This window comes from Phycodurus eques, chromosome 10 (genome assembly GCF_024500275.1).
Source record: "Phycodurus eques isolate BA_2022a chromosome 10, UOR_Pequ_1.1, whole genome shotgun sequence".
Taxonomy (NCBI): domain Eukaryota; kingdom Metazoa; phylum Chordata; class Actinopteri; order Syngnathiformes; family Syngnathidae; genus Phycodurus; species Phycodurus eques.
In genome coordinates this window covers 11,676,324-11,689,149 of record NC_084534.1, presented here as the reverse complement: position 1 = coordinate 11,689,149, position 12,826 = coordinate 11,676,324, and the positions used below count along the sequence as shown (strand labels likewise).

Genomic DNA, 12,826 nt, shown 5'->3' with positions numbered 1-12,826 from the left:
GGCCACTCGCAGCTGCGTCACCAGAGACATTTGGTTTCGAGGAGAGTGACCAGGCTTCCACGAGTCTGTAGTCCACACGGCGCTATTCGGTGCCTGCTAATTATTCTTAACACCTAATCAGAGAAGGAAAGCAAGGCAGATGATGGAGGAAGACCAGAGCGGGAGATGGATGAGTGATTGGCAGCGAGTGTGGTTTGAGCGTCCTTACAGGAACAATTAATCACATGTAGTCACCACCTGTCTTGTGTTGTCCCTTCTGTTGCTCCCAGAATTGCCTACAGGATGACTGTATTTGTACAGTTTGCAGCCAGCTGGGTTAAGACTGGCTTGCGAGTCTTCACTGGGCATCAGGTGTGAATAACAAATTGCAAAGGCCGGAAGCAGAACAATGTCTCTATTGACTTTTACTGTTAATCCGGTATATGCGCAACCTACTTCCGCATTCGGCAACACGGGTAGAAGCGCTTCCTCATCATTACTCAGGTCAATGGGGAAGGGGACCGTTTCAAAGCACCCATAGGAACTTTAAACATCTACAATGTCTTATTTTAAACACAAGCTGGTACCACAGAGCCACCAAAGATGAAAGTAGACGGTGTTTGGGCTTTGCTTATGTTTACATGTATCATACCTTATCTTAATGATATTCGTGTATTTAACTTTTGTCTGAAGAGTGTAGCCATATATACAACAAAATTATAACAAGTTTGACTTCAAACAATCACCTCATCAATCCTAGTTATGTTCGTTAGCATAACACAGTGGCGTCGTTACGGCTATTTTAGTGTCGCTTCAGCTCACCTGTTTCCAATTAGCCTGTTCACCTGTGGAATATTTCAAACAGGTGTTTTTTGAGCATTTTTCAACTTTCCCAGTCTTTTGTTACCCCTGCCCCATCTTTTTGGGAACATGTTGCAGGCAACATATTCAAAATGAGAGCTGGGCCTGTTCACCCTCCTCCTCTTGGGTATGGTTGTTGGGCTGTGGGGGGAGCGCAGGGTCGGGCTGGGGAGGACACTCGGCCAGGTGTCGCGGCACTGAGGCCCGCTCTCTGGCACGCCATGCCTTTCCCCCGCGGATTTTTAATGCACTACATACATTCGCACATCCTTGGGGTGCTGGTTGGCCTGGGTGGGGGTGACGGTTGTGGGTCAGTATTGCCCTGTGACTGTCTCACCTCACCCCCACCAGTTTCTACAATTGTAATGCACTACACCCCACCACATACAATCACTGTATAAGGATAAAGGTCAGGGACCTGGTAACCATAGTAATAGGGTGGGTGGTGGATTTTCACATTTCTCTTGGCTTGACTCCTGGGGCCTATGTCCCACAACCCCCACCTCCATCCGGTTGTCGAGCCGCAGAGGAGTGGGGGTCCAATTCCCCCCACCCCACCCCCACACCCTTTGGGCCCCGCCTTCCTCTCCCCTCTCTTGGCGCACTCGCCCGTCCTTCCTCACGACGGGCGCTTAACATGGGCTCTCTTTGACCGTTTTTGCTTTTGTTTGGCTGGTGGCTCCAGCATTGGGCCCCCGTGCTCTCCCGCTCTCCTGGGGTGGTCAGCGCAGTGGCAGCGGGGGTGCTCGCTGGGTAGGGTGGGTCAGTTGATATATATATATACACACACACACACACACACATTTTAAATGGATGGATGGATGGATGTTTCAGGTGGAACTAGATATTTAGAACGCAAACGCAAACTGCCGATAACCGGAAGCAGCAAAATAAAAGCTTGAGGGCTGTCTTAACTGGATCCCCGAGCTAACTTATCTGGCAATAAAGCTGTAAAATTGCCAATATGCCTTATTTCTTCTTTGCTACTCAAAACTTCAATCATCCACCACACCATAGAACACCGAATAAGAATAGGCTGTGTTCGCATAGATAGTAAAAATGTAGAGTACGTAACTCGTGTTAATGATTGCTGTAGATGAGCATTATATTGCCGATTAATTAAAACCAGAATGGTTCAAGCTGTGACAATGATAAAAAAAAACCTGACCTACTAAATTTAAATGTCATCAGTTAACTGCACTGCAGTAAACTTGAACCTCAACTGTCTCTGTCACCTGAAGCAAATAAGGTGGTTATTGTTCTAACACAAGGAAGAACGTTTGAGTGAAGAAACAATGTTACAATGTTGACTAACACAAAACAGCCTAGTGGTCTGGTTCTGAAATTTGAGTGTTGGAGTCACAGTAAATGAACAAATAGTATCTTTGTTATAACATTTTTACCTGAAATGACAACACTTTTATGAACCTTGAGTCCAAAGCTATTACATTGTGAGTGTATTTGATGATAACCTTTTAAAAACAGGCTTCTATCGTCATCTAATGTCAATGAAATTGGTATTGACTCATACATAAAGCACTTTTTCACCTGGTTCACTGAAGGAAATGTCAAGTGGGTTTTGGGAGGTCCAACTACTGAAATCCCCAACTCTTGACACATTCAAATGTCATTAGTTTGCTGTTGTTCCCATCTGTGGCATTAGCGCTACTAAGCAACACGTATCATTGAGTGGTTAATGGGGTAGTCATAGTTTTGTCAATAATCAGATGTGCTTGTAATCCAGACAGAGTAATGTGATCCCTCCCTGCTGGGTTTTGATGCACCTCTAAATCTTGGACAGCATCCTGAGGCATCAGGGAGACACGGCCAAGGTGAAAATTCTTGCAAAGTCCCACCGTCCCTACAGCATATGGAGACGCACTACACTCCGCCTTTCCCATCATCCCTCATTCTGTCCCATTCTCAATCAAAGCCCACACCGCTCTTACATCCACCCCGTGACTCTTGACGAGGCCTCAAAGAGCGACTATAATTACAAGCAAACACTTACCCTTTGCGTTGTCACTCTCCGAACTCTTCCCAAAGCTAAATTCCCCATGCAGACATCATCATTAATATGCTTGCTGGTCCTGTAGCACCTTAAAAACTCAAAAATATGCACACAAAATTCAGCCGTGCCTGAATTGGTCACCACTTAGGGTGCTAGAAGGACTGAACATCAGGTATAATGTAACTACAAAGAAGGAAGGTGGGTGCATTTACATTAGACCGATTCATTCATTCATTCATTCATCTTCCGGTCCGCTTATCCTCACTAGGGTCACGGGCGTGGCTGGAGCCTATCCCAGCTATCTTCGGGTGTGAGGCGGGGTACACCCTGAACTGGTTGCCAGCCAATCTCAGGGCACACATAAACAAACAACCATTTGCGCTCACATTCACACCTACCTAACTAATTTCGAGTATTCAATTAACCTACCATGCATGTTTTTGGGATGTAGGAGGAAACGGGAGTGCCCGGAGAAAGCCCACGCAGGCACGGGGAGAACATGCAAACGCCAGCACTTTGAGGCTCATAGTCGCTGCTTTTGGTATAAAGCAGCCACCATGGTGACACTTTTTCCTGGGTTTTTAGTTAAACATTTAGTGTGTAAGCAACATCTTGGAGAGTCTTGATGGCTTATTGTAACATCAACATGCCTCGACATTAGTCAGCAATTAGGATGATGGTGAATGACATTGCGACGAGACCAGCAGTTTGACTCTGGTTACATTCATGTAAAATGTGAAGAAATGGACACTGTGATAGGAATGTAAGTCAAAAGGCTTGGGCATTTATCAGATGTCATCGAAATTGAAAATGAAGCCAGATGGGATGTATTGAAGTCCATGTATGGGTGCCTTCTGAATTCTGTATTGCTGGTTCACTGTGCATGCATGTGCGTGTTTGCAGCCTCTTGAGTCTGACTACAAGAGAGAAAATGATAGCTACAGTAGCTTTTACTTTTCCAGTCTCTACAGTAAACTCATCTTCATGCAAAACATGTATTTCTCGCAGGCTTGCAGCATACGTTGCAATATTCACTTACCACAACATTATATTTTGAAAGATTCACAGAAAAACTCTCATTTCTTTATCTCTTATTCTAACTTGCACAGCTAGTTGTAGTATGATGCATAGCAGGCTTTGTGAAAACAAGGTAAGAGTATACATATAAATCAAATCTTGTAGACTGTAGATCATACTGCCAGCACGGTACAGTTTTTTTTTCTTCTTCAAACGCTGCAGTTTATGCTGACCCAGGACTGATCAGAAATGATTTATAGCAGGCGCAAGCAGCAGAGAACTATAATCGGCTGCCCGAAGCTTTTAATGCTGTTTCCCCGTTTCAATTCGGGGGACAATTACAGACAGGTTAAATATATCATTAAACTGCTGTTTCCTGAAGTGCCTCTTGCTCCCTGTCAAAATAACTTATGATGCATTGACAGGATTGATTTTAAAAGGAAGCCAACGGCGGGGCCAAAAAGCCTTGATGCAGGCATCTGATTTTATTATGCATCACATCAAGTCCAAAAAATCTTTCTCCTTCCTTATATGAAACCTTGGTGATTTGTCATTGGGCTTTTTTCCCCTCTCATTTTCTTTCAAGCATTTTTTTTAATCTGGAGCCCCATTGATGGACTCGGCTGGAATTCAGCAGGCACCAAATCATTTGTGGCCAATTATCTGCAGCGTGTTCAACAGTGAGATTAGTAGCTTGGCAGCATGTCATACAGGTGCCACAGACTGTGGACTATGTCCCATGTTAGCCCAAATCATAATGAATGGTTGAATAAAAGTGATTCTAAAAACTCCCATAGTAATACAGTTCCAAACTGTAAACTATTTATGATACCAGTTGATTATACAGTGAGATTAATTTAGCACACGTCATTGGGATAAATACGTGTAAGTGTTATTGACCAATTTGATTGCTTTTTTGTTCATTATGCATTGCAGATGAACTCATTCACCGTGCGTGGCAGTGTAGGCTGGAAGCAGTTCTGATGGCAAACATTGATCCTTGATTCCGTGTATTTTAATGAATTCATGGAATAAAGTGACTGAGATTAGAGAACGGAAGAGAAGAAAAACAGAAAGACAGTAACAGGCGGACAAAATGGGAGGGGGTGCGTCAGAGTGCAAAAAGAATAGGGCTATTAAAGAAAGGGATGAAATGGTATTGTTCTTCTTTGCCTTCTGGGAGTTTTCGCGTCTATGTGAAGCTTTGCCAGTTCGCTGAGCCCAACCGTGAGCTGCAGGGCGCGAGTGCAGCCTGGATGTTTATTTGTGTCTACGGGGGGAGGATATCGAAAAAGAGAAAAAGATTGCATGCACTAAAGTGAGACTTTTAGGGGATGAAAAATTTCCAGTGTTAGAGGACACCCTTAATTACAATTGCATAGCAGTTCAAGCAACAGCCAAGCCATGCTTAACTAGACTGCACCAAGCTTGGACCAAGTCCGCTATAAGCTTTGGCTAATTGGGCCAAAGAAAAGGAAAATCCCCATCCCAGCTGTGACGGGCACTGGTTGGATATGGAAAGAGAGAGGAGACAGAGGGAGATTAGTTCTTCCTTGCATTCATTTACATGAGCACTTGCTGTATCAATACCCTTTTGGATTCCACCTTTTTTGACAGCCTTTCCACTGCGTATGAACAAGCCTCTTTATTGGCTCAGCTGTTGCTGCATTCAACACAGTTGAGTTAAAACTGATGTCTGCAGACAATCAACATCCAGGCCATCTGGCCAACTAAATGGGAGGACTGTGTGGAGAGGCTCACACTGGTTATTGCAGCATGTATTTCTGCCAGTCTGACAATTTAAAGAAAGGGCTTGGATCTCCCAAGTCCACCTCCCAGCTGCAACAGGGGCCTCCCAAGCCTTGCCAAAAGAACGGCAGGGTATAGGATGCAAAATAATTGCATGACTTCCCTACAGAGGTGGAAAGTCTATATATACTTGTACTTCGTTACTGTACTTTTTTCAGGTATCTGTACTTTACTTGAGTATTTATATTCTGGCGACTCCTTAGATTTTAAAAGTATTTGTACTTTCTTCTCCTTGCATTTTAAAAATGAGCATGTTACTTTTCAAACCTTCTAAAGTTAGCGACATAGTTAGCATGGACATCATAGATACGACGCTCCCCTTTGATAGTTGGGGCAAAGTGTCGGCAGATACCATGTAGCTCAACTAGTGGGGTCAAAGTGTCGGCTCATTCCATGTTTGTGGATGGATGACACAGTCGGAAACCAAAATAACAAGGTTGCCTGCGCATTGTGCTGTGTATGCTTGCACACGTCATACAATCACAACAGGGGAACTCGGAATATCCTTTCATAGCTAAGAATATTTTTGGGCTCTTTTTTTTTTCAAAGGTGCCTGCAATGAATGAACCACGTTAACTTTTTAGAAAGCTCTTTCTGGCTCACTGGCAGTAAATTATGCCATGTTCAGTGATGCCGATAACTCCAATTCTAACTCTAACTAAAAAATTCCGCCATTTTGAGTAACAAGCAAAGTAGCACATTACTTTCCCCGGGAGAGTAATCAGACTACAATTACTTTTTAACCAGCAATAGTTACTTTTGAGTCATCAACGTCTCTCATCTAGCACTGTTGTGGCTGGTGACTCGAAAAACCGCAGTCCAGCCATTCAATAGTATTTAACCGTTCACACAGACCACTGATTTCTCACTAAGCGGAAGAAAGCGATTGGGAGGTGATTGTTGACTCTACAATGCACAGTGACGGTGCAGTACCATAAAAGTGTAAATAAATGCAGTTTGCAATGAATTGTGGGTTAATTATACCGAAGTGCACGGTCATAAATCGGTCATGGAGGTTAAGGACTGACTGAAGGACTTAACAATACTTACATTAAATAATATTTATAATGAAAAGTGAGAAGTTTCAAGTTCGTCTGTAGTCCAGACTGTGGGCTGGTTTAACGCGCTGCACGGCTGACGTCACACGTCACCCCCCCCCCCCCCCCCCCCCTTCAATCACCCACACGTTTGCTAGTTAAACAGTTGCGTAATCTTGTAACCTTTTCTCATGCTTTGCATCAAAATCACAGTTATGGCCATTAATGACCCCAGAGAAATCATGCCAATCATCTGGAGAGATACAAAAATCTCACTATATGTATTTTATGATTGGTTTGAAAAATATCAATTTATTTTTTTACTTTTTTACTTAAGTACATTTATTAGTTTGTACTTTTGTACTTTTACTTAAGTAAGGGAGTGGCTTCAGAGCAAAGCAAAGCAAATTTACTTATATAGCCCATTTCACAAGATAACTCAATGTGCTTTACATGATGAAAAACATTTGAAAACAAAGAGGGTAAAAAATGCCTAGAAACATTTAAAACAAAGAGAGAAAGAAAATTAAAAAATAAAAGTACAATTAAAACAGCGTACAGTGCAAGAAATATCAAAATTTTTTTGTCAATGTCTTTATGTCTCCAAAGTGTTCTGTAAATTGACTGTCTGTTGTACTAGAGCGGCTCCAACTACCGGAGACAAATTCCTTGTGTGTTTTGGACATACTTGGCAAATAAAGATGATTCTGATTCTGATTTAAAAGTGGAAATGATATAAAAAGCATGAGAAAAAAGAGTTTTAACCTGGACTTAAAAACATTCACACTTGGGGCTGACGTCACTTCTGTTGGCAACTTATTCCATTTGTGTGCAACATAATAGCTATGTGCTGCTTCACCATTTTTGCTTTGGACTGTGCTCCACTATGTGACCTGAGTCTGTCGATCTCAGACCCCTACTGGGTTTATATCCCATTAGCATTTCTTTTATGTATTCAGGACACAAACCATTTAGTGATTTATAGACCAGTAGCAGAACTTTAAAATCTATTCTATTCTAAAGCTGACTGGGAGCCAGTGTAAAGACTTTAGAATTGGAGTAATATGCTCTGACCTCTGTTCTGGTCAGAACCCGAGCTGCATCATTCTGAATGAGCTGCAGCTGTGTAATGCTCTTTTGGGGGAGTCCAGTCAGAAGACCATTACAATAATCAAGTCTACTTGAGATAAAAGCATGGATGATCTTCTCCTGGTCTGCTTGGCACATGCAAACCTCACTGTGGATATGTTCTTCAGATGGTAGAAGGCAGTTTTAGTAATTGATTTCATATGACTGTTGAAAGTCAGATCAGACTCTATCAGTACACCAAGGTTTCGGACTTGGTCTTTGGTTTTTAAAGAGAGTGACTCCAGGTATTTTACTAACAGCAATCCTCTTTTCTTTATTGCCAAAAACAATTATCTCAGTTTTGTTGTGGTTTAGTACTTTTAATTTTACCAGAGTTGATTTTTATCAGTACTTTTAATTAAATACTGAATACCAGTATTTTTGACATCTCTGCTGTCGTGCAGTACCACAGATTCTGCTATCTTGTCGGCTCTGTTTGGGTCTCTATTTCATCTTCTGTTTGGCTCTGATTAGTGATCTTTGAGCTTTTGCTATTAGGAGTTATTCATATATTATGCAACCATGCCATATGTAAGCTATATGAACATTATTATTCAATGAGGTTTGGGTATGTTCGGCAGAGAGTTTGTTGCATCATGAAGAGGGTTTCTAAAGCTTTCCCCAACTCTCTAATGAAATTAAAGAGATTAAATGTGATAAAGGCATGAAGGGTTATTACAGTTGATTGCATGAAGTGTGTATGATTGTAGACAATATGTATAGTCTGAAAAAAGGTTTTGCCCTCAAGACTAATTTTCAACATGCAGACACTCATGCAACAAACACAAAGACGATATGTATTCAGTGCATGCCCGCTGCATTTGGTTGGTTGAGTGACAGCATGACTATGGCATGCAGTTTCTCCATTATTCAACAGCATTAGCAGGAAAGCAGGGAGAGGGCAGATGAGAACTAACAGAAAAAGACAGATGGGAGGAGAAGAATAGGCTGTTTGAGCTCACCCATGATGTCGAATGCCAGAAAGTGTTTTCAAAAATAATGGCGGAATCGATGATGGCTGAAGATACAATTTCCTCTGCAAAGAAAAACAAACGAGAGCAGCGATTACAACACAGAGTAGACAAGGATGAAGACACAACAGAAAGAACAAAATAAGTCACAAAGAGGAACATTATCAGTCAGAAATGTCAGTCAAGGGGGGCGGGGGGGGGCACTAAAATAATGTATATATATATATATATATATATATATATATATATATATATATATATATTTGTTCCAGGGAGGTTTTTTAAGAATTAGAAGAAGTGCAGGGTTTTGTTATCTCGGACCCTAACTCAGGATATTTTTTCGATCTTAAAGCTGTAATGAAAAAAAATAGGTTGTGTATTTTTCTACCCCTTATATCCTGTCTCAAATGAAGGATAAGCTCAGGTGATATCCTATGATACTGATCTGTCCGATTAAAAGGTCATTTTAATGAGACCCCTGTAGATAAACCTTTGCATTTCCACCCGAGGGCCAACATTGACCATATCAGTACAACCAAAGCCCGGGGCTGTTTTTTTTCTTTCTTCCATTGATGGAACCACTCCGATTGAAAGATGAAACGATCTGGCTGAAATAAGCCAAATTCCAAAATGTTCAGTAATTTTTCATCATAAACACCTCTCCACAGAGTGTGAGTGACTGTTAAGCCAAATTTCTACCAAAGACTAGAATTCTGGTCAGTGTGCTACGGTATTCATGACTAATTTATATTGGCATATACAGGAAAATGTTACTTCTTAGACTTAATTGTCAGCTATTAGATTAATTAGGTCTGAAAGTGGGACATATGGCCAATACATAAAGTACATACTGGTACAAACATAGTGACAATCAGGCCAAATTTGAGCATTTTCGCTTGATTGCAATCAAAGTCAGCAAAGGCCAGATTTATGAATGTCTCTAAAAGATTATCCTGTTTTGTGGGGTGCGTTAATAATATTTTTTTTCCTCCCCATCATGCTCAGAAAACGGTCGGACCGACAATCGTTAATTTCAAACCTGCTTTCGATTGACAAATGATAGTTCAAATACTAACTCCCAGCACACCATGTACTGTAAATCTGGGTACACAGTATATAGCAATTTTTAACAGATTTTTTAAATGTTAGAAACCCCACACCTGAGGAGGGAAAAAAAAAACATATTGCATATTGCTTAGGGCGGCATTCAGGAGGCACCACAAATCAGGAAAAGAATCACCAGCAATATAATAATAATAATAATAATAATAATAATAATATTAAATAAACATTGCAGTCATGACTGTTTCATATTTCATTGTATGTCAATATTTTAAAACGTTCATAAAACAAGCACATATCTGTTAAGTATCGTATTTTTCACATATTTTAAGAAAACAGGGATATATAGTTCAAAAACTTAACGCGATTAGAGAAAAACTGAGATCAGTTTTGGATTCCGCACCCAAAAATTAGTTAGAAATAGCTGCCAGACTCAACAAAAATTGTGTTCCCCAGTGTATCAGTGCCTATACAGTTCAGTTGTATTGAACTTTTTAGTACAATACATTTGCATTTAATCTTTAAGAAATGTTTGTTTTAAAACTTTTATTTAGGTACATTTTTATGGAATCATTATTTTAGTGCCGTTCCTCCCCCCACCCTCCTATATTTAAACACAGTGTTAATGTTCAAATTGTGCATACTGTATGTTACAGTGACTTAATGTACTTTTTGGAAGATTTTTGGATGAAGATTTAGGCCTACTATGCCATGGTATTTTATTGTTGGTCATCATAGTGGTAGTTATTTAAAAAAAAAAAAAATTTTTAAGTGGCACTTGGTGTAAGAAGTTGGAGAACCACTGATTTATGGTGTTTTTTTTTCTGTCTTTGTGTTATTTATATTATTTATTTATATGTGCCCTGTGAATGGCTGGTGACTAGTTCAGGGTGTACCCGAAGATAGCTGGGATACGCTCCGCCACGCCCGTGATCCTAGTGAGGATAAGCGGTACGGAAAATGAATGAAGGAATAAATAATAATAAATAATAATTTTCCAACAATTTAAATCACAGCTTTCAAACTCGTGGCCAGGGGGCCAGATCTGGCCCATCACATCATTGTATGTGGTCCGCGAAAGCAAATCATGTGTATCCACTTCATGTTTCTGGCTAAATTAACACAATTTAAAATTATCTTCACTTAATAACATTGAGAACTTGACATATTGTAATCACATTTTTGTTATCAATTCCCCTTTTAAAAGAAATTGAATAATACTGTATTTGACAAACATTTGTTGATTGCCTTCTGATTTCAAAACTAGTTATCCATCAATTTGTTGTGTATATGTAATTCTATGAGAATGAGGTGTTGAGGTGGTCCGGTTTGGTGACCTTAGTATTACGTTTCTGCTTTTTGTAGATATTGTGGTTCTCTTGGTGTATTCAAGCCGCGATCTTCAACTCTGGAGCAGTTTGCAGTCGAGTGTGAAGCAGTCGGGATGAGAATCAGCACCTCCAAATCCAAGGACATGAATCTCAGGTGGAAAGGGGTAGAGTTATCCTGCTCTAAGAGGAAGATTTCGAGTACCATGGGGTCTTAATTCACGAGTGAGGGGAAAATGGAGCGGGAGATTGACAGGCAGATTGGTGCAGGGTCTGCGGACTCTGCATTGGTTTGTCTTGGTGAAGAAGGAGCTGACCCGAAAGGCAAAGCTCTCAATTTACCAGTCAATCTACGTTTCCTCCCTCACAAATAGTATGGTCGTGACCGAAAGAACAAGATCAGGGATACAAGTGGGTGAAATTAGTTTCTGCCCCAGGTTCTCCCTTAGCTATAGGGTGAGAATCTAGGTCTTCTAGGAGGGGTTCAGAGTCGAGTTTGTGGAAGTCAGTCATTAAAATCAAACTAATCTATCTCATAAAGGGGCACCACATCACTTTTTATATGTATAAAATTTAGGGAAAGTGATGAGAAACCTTTTTTATTAGTCTCGTAATCTGAAGGTTGCTACACTTTATGAAATTTTGAGTTCTAGATGACAGAGGCTTACTTAAACTCGGAACACACACAAAATACAACCAAGAGTGGAATTTTGACATCTACACTTGCAGTCTCTACTCATGAGCGTAGTTCCGCTGGCCTCTGGGAGTGGTCTCTCTCTGGGCGTGTCTCAGAAACAAGGAGACAGGGTTGGTTGCTGAAGAAAAAGATGCGCAAAAATAAAACAAAAACAAAAGAGGCAGAAGAAGAAAAATTGTTGTTCATCACGTCTCGTTGGAAGAATATGACTGTTTCTCTTCCTGCCTTTTCAGGGGCTCGCTCGCAATTTTAGAGTGATCACTCTTGGCTGCAAGCGTACCTGGTACCTTCGTAGCAGCTGCCCTGATCGCCTAGCGGTGGCTCACGGATAGGCTGGGAAGCCAAGTCTGTTCTCATCCCGGCCTTCGCGGTTACTGAGCCGTGTGCCCGAACAAAAGAAAGGGGAGGGGTGGCCACAGCCGCCCCGTGGCTGGGGAGCTGCCAGCAAGACAGGAGCAAAGAAGCCAGAGGGGGAAAAAAACACGAGTCCAGAAGGTGGTAGTTAAGCGTCAAATACCCCACAGGGGGGCGTGTGCAAGAGGGACGGAGAAGCCTGGAGAAGACCACACCCATAAGCTTGAATCTTGTCTCATTTTTTTTACCCATAAAATGGGTCTAAAAATCATATTTTAATATAAAATAACCTCAAATTGGTACTCTCTCTACTCAGAGGTCAAGCATATCGGACTGACTGTTTATACTTTAGTCTTGGCAAATCAACTGCTTATGATTCAAATCACATTTCATGCTGCTTGGAGCCACATCAAGACAAACGATTCTCAAAATCTCGCAATTGCGCTTGTAAGGTTGACACACAGACATCAAGGCATACATTTGGGATATTTCTGCAGAGTTCGTGAAATATCAAAACAGACAGGTATCCTTGGTTAAACATCAAATGACAGTTCACTGGTTGCAGTACTATC

General features: G+C 41.1%; 1 long non-coding RNA gene across 1 annotated transcript in view; it reads right to left on the bottom strand.

Moving 5' to 3' along the window:
• Nucleotides 1-12,826, bottom strand: part of LOC133408331 (uncharacterized) — a 33,144-nt gene that overhangs the window by 5,138 nt on the left and 15,180 nt on the right. Inside the window, exon 3 of the long non-coding RNA XR_009769291.1 lies at nt 8,805-8,878. This is a non-coding gene — a long non-coding RNA (uncharacterized LOC133408331). The remainder of the gene's footprint in view (nt 1-8,804; nt 8,879-12,826) is intronic.